Below are 15,346 nucleotides of genomic sequence, written 5' to 3' on the forward strand. Positions count from 1 at the left end.
GAAAAGATCCATGCAAACTGTGCGAAGTATTTACATGGCCAAATAACAGACAGTACTATTCTTTTATATATATGACGCCAGTAAATTAGATCTGGGTGTGTTGTATTTATGACGTCATATGTTCACCCCGAGAGCGGAGAAAAATGAATTTCTTCTGGAGAGGAAACTGAAGTGAAATCAGAAATTCGTAACCCCACTGCAAACCTACATGCACTCAGGACAAATATTTCGAGATTTTCTAGGTTACGCATTGCATAATAAAAACGTTTTTTCAAGTATCATTCAAGCAAAAATTCCACTATAGTATGAAGAGTAAACTTGGTAAGAAAACATGGCTTTACCAAGCACCAAGTGTAATGCAAATATAAATATAAGACCGTAAGGTAAAAATAGATAAACACACATAAACTTTTAGAACACCTACATTACCTCTTTGTTTAATCTTTCAGTTACTGTAATTATGTTTAACTGCCTTTCTTTAATGCTTTTATAGCTATGCCTTGTTTATTTTTAAATAAACCGATACGAGAAATGAGTCTTAGGTTACATTTCTTAAGCTTAGAAATATTAGAATGAAAAACCCCATCGAGAATAATTTTTTAAAATTTTACAGACGTTAATTAAAGACAGTTGATACTTCAGCTTACCATTCTATACCCACAATTTTTATTATATTCTTACAGTATTATGTATTATATCTGTTAAAGTTTACACTTGTAATATCACGTGGCAGCAAAAACTTTAAGTTTAAATTTGTCTTTTAAACGTTTCTTACTAAAATAAAGTAGTAAAACTTAGATATTATAAAAGTTGTAACGTACTTTATAATAACAATTTCATTAAAATACATACATATTAAAGTGGTTTAATTACATTTTAACGTAACTCAGTGACATGCGCATTAGGGTTTGAAAATGGCTTCGTTGACACATGTTGACAGGAGTAATGCCATACTTTTAATCATAACATATACATAACAACTACTTTATGTCTACGACCAATGACGAACTCAATTTCTGTAAATCTGAAGCATAATATTTTCATATCAACTACTTTATGTTTACAATCAATGACAAACTTGATTTCTGGTAATATATTTCCAGTCAACTTCAGAGGTAGTTACTTTAAAGTTACTAAGTTCGTTAGTAACATCTTTCTTTGTTAGGGCTGTGGTATATAACCATATCTTGTTTTTTTTACCTCCTTGTATTAATACTGATTTATTTTAACATTTGGTATTCATGCAGTTCCAGCATAACATGGTCAAGCAAGTCACTAAATTTCCTTTGCTCAACATGTTTTGTATCATTCACCTAAATAACACTACATGTCTTTTTTGTGGTAGAAATGGCAGTAACATCATCTATTCTTTGTGAAGTTGTACATTTAAGATTTTTATTGAAAGTCGAGTGATCTCTGGAAAAATTAACTTCCAAATATGTAATGTTAACCAGGTTGGATGAGTGTGTTGTTGATGAGTTAATTCAATTAGTAACATGATATTTATTCAGTTTGGAACATGGTCTTAACAGAATTATTATTCCTTGTGATTTCATCCAAACACCTTAAAAAAACATCAAACCTTACTCTCCACTAAACGCAACCATCCATTGTAGCATATATTTGTTTGAATAAGGATCATTTACTTTGATTTTACATTTATGTCTCACAAATTAAGGTAATCTAATATTACAAAATTATTTCACACTACATGTCTTGAAGAATCTCCAAATATTTAGCAGAACTATAGTGCAGGAAATCGGTGCCAATTTCAATTTGTAAACTCATCGTTAGAAATGTTAAAATATACATGTTATTTTTATAAATTCTATATGTATTATTTTGGTATAAGTTAAATGACTAATAAATTAGTAAAGTTTGCCGAATACATTATATATTAGAGTATTTTAGCTGTATTAAGAGAGTTCAGTATACTGAATAACTTGGATCAACTAATAAGTAAAACAAATACAAGTCGGTCCCTAAACACGAAGCAAGATAGTTGTTGGACCTGCTGTCCTTTATTCAGCTGACCCAAATGTACCTGAAACTACTATGCGATTATCCCACATTTCCCGATCAAACTCTATATAATTAACTACTTTTATCTCTCAAAATTGAATAACATAATTAAAATCTGGATGTACAATGCCTAGTATTAAGTTATGTTTGAGGAGATTTCAATCAAAGTATTAATCGGGAACGATTTTTAAATCTTCTGTTTTGCTTTACAAGGTGATTTGTTACACTAGAGTTTAAACAACTATCTAAAAAAATAATTATGTTTAATATATAATACTGTACAAAATAAAACAAAAACTATATTCTTGTCTTTCTATAGATATTTTCAGAAATCTTTGATTTGAGCTTCTTTCGAGCTGTCTAAAACTATTTACATTCATATTAAAAGCTCGATAAATTCTCATTGTCAAAAATTATTAGACACAACTATAACTTAGTAATATTCTTATAATAAAACAGTTGCTGTATACTTCATTACCAGTATCAGTAATATGTCTTTAAACGTTCGGGACTCTTTCAGCAATATTGCTGACACTTGAATATAGCTTATAACCAGAAGAGACTTATCAATTATCATATCAAAAGAACCTTCAGTCAAATATCAAACTATTATTCTTCTACATTTTATATATCCAATATACTTATGTCTATTATTATAGAACACACCTTACAATAACAATGTGAAATTACAGGCTTGAGAAAAAAACTGATACATTTATTGACAAAATTTCTAAATACACTGTTATTCTATAAACACTTTATTTCATAAAATACCAGATCAACTTTCATTATACTTTTCCACACTATGTTTTTATTACGGTTGCAGATAAAGTCTATATTTTACATCTGTATAACAATACGAGAAAATAAACATTGATACATGATACTAAACATATTTCAATACACAAATAAACGAATAATGGATTCAAAATAAACTAAAGACGTAAGATTTCACTTTGTCGGCTCAGAAAATTATTTTACGTTTCAAATGTTTTATTGAGATGTAATCGAGTATCTTCTACTTCATTGAAACATCATCAAATATATTAATAATAAGAGGTGCAACTGAAGTTAGGTTGGTTTTTAATTCTATACTTTGGATTCTGGCAAAGAAAATCTGCGAGAGCTGTGAGTTTAGAAAGTGTATATTGAAGTGTAGGAGGTTTTGTTTTTGATTCTGCAGGTAATGGAAATGTTTTTGAATGATTCTCATCGACAGGTTTAAAGAGATGGTTGGTAATTTCAGTTTTCAGCAATCCATCAATTTCCCTTGAAATTATTGGCTTTTTGTTATCCTTGTGAAATAAACAAAAATATATTAATAATATATTTGTCTGAAACAAAATCGGTCACGTAAAATAAATAATATTCTTATTTAACGGAAAAACATTCGTAATTAAGTAACTCAAATGTATTAATATTGATGTTAAAAATACATTAAACTCATTTCATTTTTAAATATCAGATGTGTGGGTTTTAATATTTTCCTCTAGCAATATTTAGTGTAAATATTAATCTGTCCTATATATAGATATATAGTGGTTTGTCATTTTAAGAAAATAAAGAAATTTCGATAAGTATTGAAACACAGAAAAAGTAATTAATGCCAAATTACTTTCAGTGCTTATGATGATTTATCAATATCAGTTTACGTTCATCTTAACTTCACAGCTAACTTCACTTTGTGTACGTGACAACCGAGTAGCAAAACAGTTAAAAAACTGGTCCACCAACACTTGTAATGCAGGAAGGACGTAATAAAAACCTTAGCTACTAAGTTATTGTTCATATATCTCACACTGTAAAACGAATTCATATTATTCATTTACTATTGAAATATTAAAAAATATCTGAAATATCGTACGGTGATAAACAACTTCTTGAAAGTCGTTTGTTTTCTCATTTCACCTAAAAACCCCGATGTTAAAATTCTATAATGTAGCAGTGAAAGAATAGAGTTAAGGCACCGGTTTATCACCACCAGCCGTCAACGCTTGGGCTACTCTTTAACTAATAAATAGTAAAAAAAAAAAAAAAGAGGAAATTTTAATTACACATTAAATGAGTTACCTGGTGAATTTATATTTCTAACGAATACGGATAATTAACACTTGAATTTAAATTGTTGTTTCACCCACTGTAAGTACTAGTTAAAAATTCGAGTTTAATTTCATAGTCCTAAAACTCCACACCTTCCTTATTCGTAAGCCTATTACATGTTATAAATATTTAATCAGTATAAAACTCATTACCTATAAACTTGAGGGAATTCGATCCTATTGGATGCCTCTGTACCACCTGACAATAAACAAATTAAACCAATAAAAATATTATGCTTACCATAATAAAAGTATTAGAAGTGGTATTCCCACCGTGGCAAAAACAAGTGGAGGCGTAAATAACTTTTCTATGAGGGATGCTGAAATTAATACAATATTATCATTGTTTAACATTGATATCGTTTCTTAATAAATGTTTTCAAGTCGCACCAGTTGGGTAATATTTAACCTGAGAAAAATATTTAATTTCAACTTATTAAAAAATTCCTATAACTAAAGGAAACCAACGGGAATGAAGCACCGAAACCATTTGTTAAAACCTAGTCGTAACTTAAATTACAGAAGATGTTTTTATTAAATCAGATATATAGCATCTTTTTTTAAATAAATGTGTCAAAAAGACATCCATTATACAGAGATCATTGTACAAACATTTATATAAATACTTATTTATGGAGTTTTACTAAATTTTTTTCTCCAAAATCATAGACGTACGAAGAATTTTTCAGAGGGTGGCTGTAGAATTTTTGTTCCATTGAATTTATATTTTCTGCTTCAGTTTTGTCTGAATTAAAATGAAAAATCTGTCCAATTAACTGTAGGTATTAGAAGCTAGAGGGGCTGTTCCGATCGTACTCAATTTCATTACCATTATTTGTAGCCGCTGATTGTGTCAGTTTTGACCAAAAACACTTTTCAAATTTTACTCTTCTCTGTATATCGGATTCTAATACCAATTTTAAAACTGCTAAATGAATAAATGTCCATTGTATCGTTACACTGTGGACTTTGAAGATATAGTTTGATTCCCACTGTTTCAATCATTTGCCAAATGAAAACAGTTGCTGATTTGTAAACTTTTAGCCTATAATCCTTTGTTAAGTCAAATTATTGTTTATTACTCTGTAAACAATATAAATATGTGTCCAGCTTCATCACAATTATGTTGTTTTTCAATTGTTTCTTCTCTTCAGTAATCATAATAAATGATGAAGTTGACCAGGATAGATTAGAGCCCCTATACTCCTATCTTGTCGAATTCTGAAGTTTTTTCTGATTTATTGGAAAACTGAGCCCCCTTTTAAAACATTGTCCTCACTTCTACGTAGTTACCAACCATGACACAAGAATATTTTTATTTCGGAGTTTTTTTGTAATCATTCGGACATAAGATGCTAAGAATGTAGCCTAACGTGCCATAACTTGCAAATACAACAATACGCTACTGTATTTTATATTCTGTATTGTGAGAACGTATAATTCAGATCGTTAGAAAAAACAAACGTATTTTTGAACAAAAAAACATGAAAGTCGGAGAAAATTAGGAACAAACGGTGATAATAAAATAACTTAAGTTAATTAAAACTAACAAAAAAGAGAAATTAAAATCTTAAAAGTTAACTGATATAGAACATCGAAAAAAAAACAGTCAAACCTCTGTTTCAAACAAAAATCTAATAAAATCAGGAGTACCAAAGAACAAAATCACAACAAAATAATTTGTTTGAATAGTAGAAACAGGTCACTTGTCTGAACTTGGTATTAAGTTCATAACGTAAGTTGGTTTATTCAAAATATAAGGAGTGGTTAATATTAAACTACATAAATAACATCACTTGTTAATGATACTGACTAGAATATCTAAAGTTATTTGAAAGTTAAGCATTTGCAGCAATAGAATTTCTTAATATACCTGAGACAAAGTGGTTCTTAGTGCGGTTATAAGTATGTAATAAAACTTACGTTTACATGCATCCCGTGAAGAGGATCCTGGGTTTGTAAATTGTTTTTCAGGACAAGCCGAACATTTGTATGATCCAAAATAATCACTATAATGATCCTTGGGACACGGGACACATTCTTCCTGTTTTTTGTTTCTGAACTGTCCAGGAGGGCAGGGAACTTAATGAAAGAAATAATTTTTAACGTATGTATTTAACCATATCCTAAACACCACGAATTTGACAAAAACAAGGGAATTAAATCATGTAACAGAACCAACACAAGCTCGTTAAACATTTATTTTTATAAATAAATATGTTATAGTATTTATAAGTTTTCTCTAAAAGCTGCTTTGTTAATATCTTTTCCAACAGAATCGTCAGATACATCGAACGCACAGAAAAAATTAGTGAAGATCAATTTGAAATAGTGTTTATGTGTACATATATATGAAAAATATATTTTTATGTATTGCAGATCGATGTATTATTGGTACCTTAAAATACACAAAAATAAATTTAAAATTCTGATTTTGTATCTTAATCGATATTCTACAGTTTCCATAATAATGAAAACGCTTTCCAAAATTTTTCATAAAAGATGTTAGTAGGGTTTAATATTTACTAATTAATAAAATAGTTTCCATAACTTAGTCTGTTTATTTGGAATTAAGCACAAAGCTCCACATTAGTCTATAAGTGATCTGATCTCAACGGGTATCGAAACCCGATTTCCAGCGGTGTGAGTCTTCTGACAAACCGCAGTACCATTGGTTGTTATTTTCATAAAGTAACCTCTTTTTCACAATAATACCACAATTTAAATATTTGAAAAACGTTTCTTATGTGGGATATTTTCCGCAATACATTTATTTATGTTTTTGTTAACATTTTGTGGGCATTTGTTGTGTTTTTGTAAACTTATTCTGAAACACGATGCAACGAATAGTTGAAAACAAATGAACTTGGAGCCATTTGAATAGTAGACCGCAACGCTCTCCATTAGGAAACCTTGCTATTTTCATCACGTATAGTAAGTTGTAGGTCTTATAGAAATTTTACCTAACTGCTAATCTTTTATGTGATAATGTAATTAGCACAGGTATTTTTGTAATGTGATATTTCGTTTTAACTGAAAGTCACAAAAAGTTTATTACATATATTGCTTACTTCACATATTATTTTGCGTCTCTGTGTAAAATAAATTAAAATTCAACCGATTTTTCATCATCCTGTCTTGAAAAATATACTTGAAGAAATATACTAACAAAAACACTTTACAAGGTTTCAATAAAAACATTTGAGTTGTGATGAATCCAAATGTACTTCATGTTTTATCTTTAAATTAATGAAAACACATGTGTCGACGAAACAGAATTTTTTCCATAAAAAAGAGAAAAAAAAGTACATCGTTATTCACAACTTACAGCAATCACTCTTCCCTAACATGTATCCATAGGGACAAATGTTGTTGTTATCTGGTGGCGAATAAACTGAAATAAAAAATTAAATAAAACTGTTAAAATTTGCCAAGTTAACCATTTTACTGACATAAGTTAAACAATCTTTTTTTGTATGTTTTAACACGAAGTTTTAATGACGATATGTGAAATTGTCTAGTGAAATGTTTTTGTTTATAAACGATTTATAATTTTTTTGTAAATTTATAAGTGTAAACCATCAGTTAGTTAAACATCTTAAGCTGGAATGTTTATATCACATCAACATTCAGTAACACAGATGACTCTTATGTCGGCATGATACTCACAGGCAACATCTTTGATGAGTTTGACATTTTAAAGTCAAGATAATGCATAAAACTAGAAACTATGTCTAGAGAGTTATGGGAAAATGCTCTAATAGAAAGATTGTGGATCTTTAACATCATTGAAAGTCACTGAAGTAGCTTCGAGCTTTCCTTACAAAAAGACTGTGTCCGCGTATCTTTGGGCAAAGAGAAACAATATTGTTAGCGCTCCTGATCTTCTGTCTATCAAGCTCATTAAGAGTTTGTTAGATCTTAGAACCCAAATACTCACAGGTGGTCTTACCTGTTTCCCAAACTCGCCAATTGCTCGGATCATCAGACATTGAAGTGTCCCCGATGCTGTGCTTGTCAATATACTTTTGACTTTTCGCATCATTATGGGATCCCCATTTATTGAATTCTCCCGAGGCTTCACAATGATTAAGACCGTTCTTGAAAATACCCACCAAATTAGTTCAGTATTGAGTCTTTTATAAACGAAAGTTGAGCTCCAACGGACACGTGAATGCGTAGAAATTTGTTCCCATATAAGTTTATTGTTCAATAATCTTAATTTTTGTTGATCATAAAGGAGTGCAAAATGTAATAAACTGTCATCTATTCATGATAATTTTCGGGTTATTGTTCTATTACATTTGTTTAGTGTTCCCTTTTTTTGTCAGTAGTTATACCTCACGATTATTTTGCTTCATGAACACTCAGAAACTAATCGAAACGGTTATTTCTAGTTTGCCAATGAAAACGAAATGCGACCCTTTTGAAAGCTCTCGGATATAAGGTATCGTATTTTTGATTTAGTAGCTTTTTGCGAAGTCCTCATGACCCATGAGAATATGAAACTTATAGAGTAGCTTATAGGGTGCAATAAAAAACACTATTATTATTATTGAGAAATGAAAATTAAGGAAAATATATTTATGCATACAATACAATAAACTCCATTTGTAGCTAACAACATCGCTGAATAAATATTTTTGTTTGTAACCAGGTGAGATACATTTAACTTCAATATCTTCTCCTCGACGGATGTACGTGTACTTAGCTTTTACATGTGTGCTTGGTAAAATAGCTCTTTCAAACACCGTAGTTTGGATTTCCACAAGGAAGAAAACTAAGGCAAATAAAATTCGCAATAATAAATCCATTATTCAGGAAATTTCTCTGTCTCTTTGATTTGCGTACGCTATGGGCTACTTGTCTCTAAAGGTTTATGTTGCTAAGATATGTTAATAACCTAAATAACTGTTGAAATTACACAATATATATTGTTGTTGAAGAACTCTTAGTAACTATATTGTGATCGTCTAAAATAATATTCAGGTAACAATACTTATAAAGTTATATATTAGTATTAAGCCTGTTGTAATGAGTATTGTTTCGCAAAATTGAAAAAGAAAGGTTCGATTAATAATAATAAATATCAAATTGGCACGTATAAATGAGAACGTTAGATACGTAAACAATAAGGTATTATATCGTCACGATTAATTATTCAATGGACTTCGTCATCTTAGTAGTGACGGATTGACTCCTTGGATATGTGTCTGGTTGTTGGGATAGGTTTCACTCAATACCTCTATTCCGGATCTTAGGTTTTCCTCTCTCTCGACGCCGGGGAATCGCTCGGAAGCTACCATCCCCGGGCGGTGCCAAGTAGCATGGGTTTGGCCGTCGCCCTGGCACCCCACGAACGTTAAACCATAGCTTTTATCATTAAAATTACTTTCCATATTTATTACAACCAGCTCTGATGTACGGTAGGTCAGTCCCTACAAAATGCTAATACAGGGTAGGGCTGCAACCTCCTACCGGGCACCCATATAGCTAGCGAATTCGGTGAGTCCTCGCTACGGTTTGAAAGGTTTTCCTTCCTTTGTCTGGAGCTGACCGCCCCTGCCTTTGGACGTATGATGGTCGGCGAGCCCATCGTACGGGTTTTTGGTGTTCTCCTTCACGTGTGGAGGATTCAATTACAGGGGACCCTGTATCCAGCCGCACCGCTGGGAGGTACCTCCAAGGCCAGTACTGTAGCAATGTTCTATGGCTCTATAGAGAGTCAGTCCGTCACTATTTATATGACGAAGCATTTGGCTACCCAAAGGAGTCAATCCGTCACTATTATCCAGTAAAATTATGTTCTGTTGATGTTTTGTTCGAAATTCTTGACCCAACTTTTGTTCTACGAAACATGCTCACCCTTTATGATACGTGACTGGGCGGTTCATTGTTACAAGCAATCCCACAGTTCCTCTGTGAAACAGTGGTTGGTGAGTGGTGATCACTAGGTACCTATCCTCTTTAATTTCACTGCTAAATTATCGACGGCTATAGCAGATAGCCCTCGTGTAGTATATAGCCAAATTCAAACAAACCAATACTCTCTTCAGACAAATATTATAAGATAATGAATTTTTCAAAGTTTTGCTCACTAAAATGGAGAAACTTTGGAATGATGTATCGAAGTTTGCATTCTGAAAGAAAGCACATTTCAAGATTTTCCTTTTTAACTTTAATTTTCAGAGTCACAGCATACAGACAACAGTTCGTTTACATATGGTCATATCAATATATTAGCAATCATTGTATCGAACGAAAATGATGTTTGACGATTAATTGTATAACTGTATTGAAGATGAAGAAATACTTTGATATAATAGAAGGGGACAGAGGTAAAGTTTTCAATATTTTACATATTCCATCTTCAGTATACAGAGCAAAATAGAAAGACGTAATTTCTAACTAACTAAATAAAATATATTGCTGAAATTACGATAATGTGAAACTAAAATACACAGAAAGTAAATTACTGACAATAAAACATGCTGTAAATATTTTAAAATGTGCTATTTGAATGAAGACTACATGATATTCGGTGTAGATTAAAGTTGTTTAATGTGAATGGTTTCTTTAAGTGCTAATTCCAGATCAGTGTTATCCATACAAAGGATACTTATATTTTAATGTTCGTGTCCTGTTTCTTCACAATATTGCTTTATAATTGAAAACCATGAGACACTCAACTTTTCTGAGTATTTTCATGAACAACCCAAAATTTATTAACTCGTAAGTTAGGTTTTTTAATACAACAGGATTTACCGTCCAACAGCAGCTTGCCGCAACGGGTCGTACGTCTAGGCGCAGCCGTTGCGAAAAGTGCCCGCAAGGTTGGCGGCGGGTCGTTCGATTCGTCGTCCCTAGAGGATATGGTCGGCATTTCGAACACCTGCTCCCGCCGAGTAAACGCATTGGCCTCGGTACAAGTCGAACAGAGTCTCAGAGCATGTGCACGCGAGCGGGAAATTTAAACACCCGCGCCCGCCGCCTACCGATGGGGGAACCCATTTTCTCGGCCTGTTTCGCGCGTGCGTGGTCAAACAGCAGCTTGCTCCAACGGGTCGTACGTCTAGGCGCAGCCGTTGCGAAAAGTGCCCGAAAGGTTGGCGGCGGGTCCTTCGATTCGTCGTCCCTAGAGGATATCGTCGGCATTTCGATCACCTGCTCCCGCCGAGTACACGCATTGGCCTCGATACATCTCGAACAGAGTCTTAGAGCATGTATCAGCGAGCGGGAAATTTAAACACCCGCGCCCGTCGCCTACCGACGGGGGAACCCATTTTCTCGGCCTGTTTCGCGCTAGCGTGGTCCAACAGCAGCTTGCTCCAACGGGTCGTACGTCTAGGCGCAGCCGTTGCGAAAAGTGCCCGAATGGTTGGCGGCGGGTCCTTCGATTCGTCGTCCCTAGAGGATATGGTCGGCATTTCGATCACCTGCTCCCGCCGAGTACACGCATTGGCCTCGATACAACTCGAACAGAGTCTTAGAGCATGTATCAGCGAGCGGGAAATTTAAACACCCGCGCCCGCCGCCTACCGACGGGGAACCCATTTTCTCGGCCTGTTTCGCGCGTGGGTGGACCAACAGCAGCTTGCTCCAACGGGTCGTACGTCTAGGCGCAGCCGTTGCGAAAAGTGCCCGAAAGGTTGGCGGCGGGTCCTTCGATTCGTCGTTCCTAGAGGATATGGTCGGCATTTCAATCACCTGCTCCCGCCGAGTACACGCATTGGCCTCGATACAACTCGAACAGAGTCTTAGAGCATGTACCAGCGATTGGGAAATTTAAACACCCGCGCCCGCCGCCTACCGACGGGGAAACCCATTTTCTCGGCCTGTTTCGCGCGTGCGTGGTCCAACAGCAGCTTGCTCCAACGGGTCGGACGTCTAGGCGCAGCCGTTGCGAAAAGTGCCCGAAAGGTTGGCGGCGGGTCTTTCGATTCGTCGTCCCCAGAGGATATGGTCGGCATTTCGATCACCTGCTCCCGCCGAGTTTTTAGTTTTTAGGACGTTACGTGTACGTTTTTCGCTCAGAACTGAGCACCAGTTTGACGCTACTTAGGGTAGCGACGCGGAACTTGCCCGCATAGGCTCTCGCCTTTTATCGCACTTTCAAATGCCGTACTATTGGGTTCTGATGGCATTAAATTTAGTTTCCTTCTATATATAGGGAGCATAGTCTGTCTGAGACGGACTTCAAAGGGAGGACGGCTTTAAGAAATTTTCTCCCGTATAGAGTGATGCCAAAGCCGGCATCGATGTGAGGTGAGTTCGGTGAAATTTGAAAAGTGGGAGGAAACGTCTAAATCACTTTGATAGTTAAAAACGTTGTTTTTCAGCGTTTATTTTCACCACTTTTTCACTCAAAACTGAGGACCAATTTGACGCAGCTAAGGGTTGCGATGCGGAACTATCCCGCTTGGTCCCTCGCCTTTTACCGCACTTTCAAATGCCGTACTAATGGGTTCTGATGGCAATAAATTTAGTTTCCTTCTCTATATAGGGGCATAGTCTGTCTGAGACAGGATGGAAACATTGTGTTCTCTCACCTGTTAACCTGGCGTGCCAGGGACCTGTGGGCTGGTTACGGCCCGTTTCCACACAGGTGGTGAGTACTAGCGAAAACGACTGCCGATAGTGTAAAGAAATGGCCGAACAAACAATGAGAGTGGCCGAGAGAGATTGAATGAACAAACGTAATGGTGCATTGAAACAATATATTGGAGCGAAAAGAACGTTGCGAGAAGTGATGGTTTTAAGAATACTGTATGGCGTTTTCCTAGTAAGTTTGTCGTTCTACCCGTCGCGGTGGATTCGGAACCACCTGTAACGGTGGTTTTTGACGTGCCCGGTTTGAAGAGGTTACTGTCGTAAAATATGCGGGTAGCTGTTTCCCGTTCCCTCTCGGTCTGAGCGGGGATAAAAGCAGTACGTGCATTTGACCGCACGCCTACGAGTCAATCCGAACGATTAGCCTGTCTCACTCAGAGACACACGAGATGCTGGACCCGCAGCGTGCTCTGCACCACCCGTTGAATTTCAGCTTGTCAAACCAAGGGTCCGAGCGGCCCTTCCCTTTCACGGGGCATGTCAATAACGGTGACTGTTTCCCTTTCCCTCTCAGTCCGAGCAGGGATAAAAGCAGTACGTGCGTTCGATCGCACGCCTATGAGTTAAGCCGAGTGATTAGCCGGTCTCAGTCAGAGACACACGGGTTGCTGGACCCGCAGCATGCTCTGCACAAGCCGTTGAATTTCAGTTTGTCAAACCAAGGGTCCAAGCGGCCCTTCCATTTCACGGGGCATGTCAATAACGGTGTCTGTTTACCTTTCCCTCTCGGTCCGAGCGGGGATAAAAGCAGTACGTGCGTTCGACTGCACGCCTAAGAATTAATCCGAGCGATTAGCCGGTCTCAGTCAGAGACACACGCGATGCTGGACCCGCAGCGTGCTCTGCACGAGCCATTGAATTTCAGCTTGTCAAACCAAGGGTCCGAGCGGCTTTTCCCTTTCACAGGGCATGTCAAAAACGGTGACTGTTTACCTTTCCCTCTCGGTCCGAGCGGGGATAAAAGCAGTACGTGCGTTCGACCGCGCGCCTATGAGTTAATATGAGCGATTAGCCGGTCTCAGTCAGAGACACACGGGATGCTGAACCCGCAGCGTGCTCTGCACCACCCGTTGAATTTCAGCTTGTCAAACCAAGGGTCCGAGCAGCCCTTCCCTTTCACGGGGCATGTCAATAACGGTGACTGTTTACCTTTCCCTCTCGGTCCGAGCGGGGATAAAAGCGGTACGTGCGTTCGACCGTACGCCTATGAGTTAATCCGAGCGATTAACGATTGTCTTTTGTTATGAAAGACGTTCTGTTCCCACTGCTGATGCGACGAGTTTCGGGTAACTATGCCGAGACATCGGAATATGCATCATTTTCGATGTAGCTTAGTGTGGGTTGAGCTGTCCTCTGAAGGTCGGTTCTTCCTGATACGCCCTAGTTTGTTTCATTTTATCGGAACTGTAGTTTTGGAGAACTCGTACTCCAGAGTGTGCAAGAGGTCTCCCTCGTGAATGGTGACACGAAGTAGACAGAGAACGGCAGGCGTGTATCTAGCCACGCGTCTGCCGATTCGAGAGTGGTGTTTCTACTCGCCGTTGGAGTGGGTAGCGTGCACCGAACGAGAAAAGATACCTGGTTGATCCTGCCAGTAGTCATATGCTTGTCTCAAAGATTAAGCCATGCATGTCTAAGTACATGCCGAAATAAGGTGAAACCGCGAATGGCTCATTATCCAGCCGTTGTTCCTTAGAACGTACTTTCCTACTTGGATAACTGTGGTAATTCTAGAGCTAATACATGCAACAAAGCTCCGACCTCACGGGACGAGCGCATTTATTAGACCAAGACCAATCAGACCTCCGTCCGCAAATGATGGTGACTCTGGATAACTTTTGGCTGATCGCACGGTCTAGCACCGGCGACGCATCTTTCAAGTGTCTGCCTTATCAACTGTCGATGGTAGGTTATGCGCCTACCATGGTCGTAACGGGGAATCAGGGTTGGATTCCGGAGAGGGAGCCTGAGAAATGGCTACCACATCCACGGAAGGCAGCAGGCGCGCAAATTACCCACTCCCAGAACGGGGAGGTAGTGACGAAAAATAACGATACGGGACTCTATCGAGGCCCCGTAATTGGAATGAGTACACTCTAAATCCTTTAACGAGGATCTATTGGAGGGCAAGTCTGGTGCCAGCAGCCGCGGTAATTTCACCTCCAATAGCGTATATTAAAGTTGTTATGGTTAAAAAGCTCGTTGTTGGATCTCAGTTCTAGACAGGGGGTCCGCTTTGGCGGTTACTTCCTGGCCTAAACATCTTGCCGGTTTTCCCTCGGTGCCCTTGATTGAGTGTCTTGGGTGGCTGGTAAGTTTACTTTGAAAAAATTAGAGTGCTCAAAGCAGGCGAAACGCCTGAATAATGGTGCATGGAATAATGGAATAGGACCTCGGTTCTATTTTGTTGGTTTTTGGAACACGAGGTAATGATTGGGAGGGACAGACGGGAGCATTCGTATTGCGACGCTAGAGGTGAAATTCTTGGACCGTCGCAAGACGAACTACTGCGAAAGCATTTGCCAAGAATGTTTTCATTAATCAAGAACGAAAGTTAGAGGTTCGAAGGCGATCAGATACCGCCCTAGTTCTAACCATAAACGATGCCAACCAGC

At 37.1% G+C, this 15,346-nt stretch overlaps 1 non-coding gene across 1 annotated transcript in view; it reads left to right on the forward strand.

Moving 5' to 3' along the window:
• The first annotated feature begins 14,306 nt into the window (after nt 1-14,306).
• The window catches only part of LOC143231207 (small subunit ribosomal RNA), a 1,797-nt gene continuing 757 nt past the window's right edge, over nt 14,307-15,346 (forward strand). Inside the window, exon 1 of the ribosomal RNA XR_013016835.1 lies at nt 14,307-15,346. This exon is cut by the window's right edge and continues 757 nt beyond it. This is a non-coding gene — a ribosomal RNA (small subunit ribosomal RNA).

This window comes from Tachypleus tridentatus, chromosome 10 (genome assembly GCF_004210375.1).
Source record: "Tachypleus tridentatus isolate NWPU-2018 chromosome 10, ASM421037v1, whole genome shotgun sequence".
Lineage (NCBI taxonomy): Eukaryota > Metazoa > Arthropoda > Merostomata > Xiphosura > Limulidae > Tachypleus > Tachypleus tridentatus.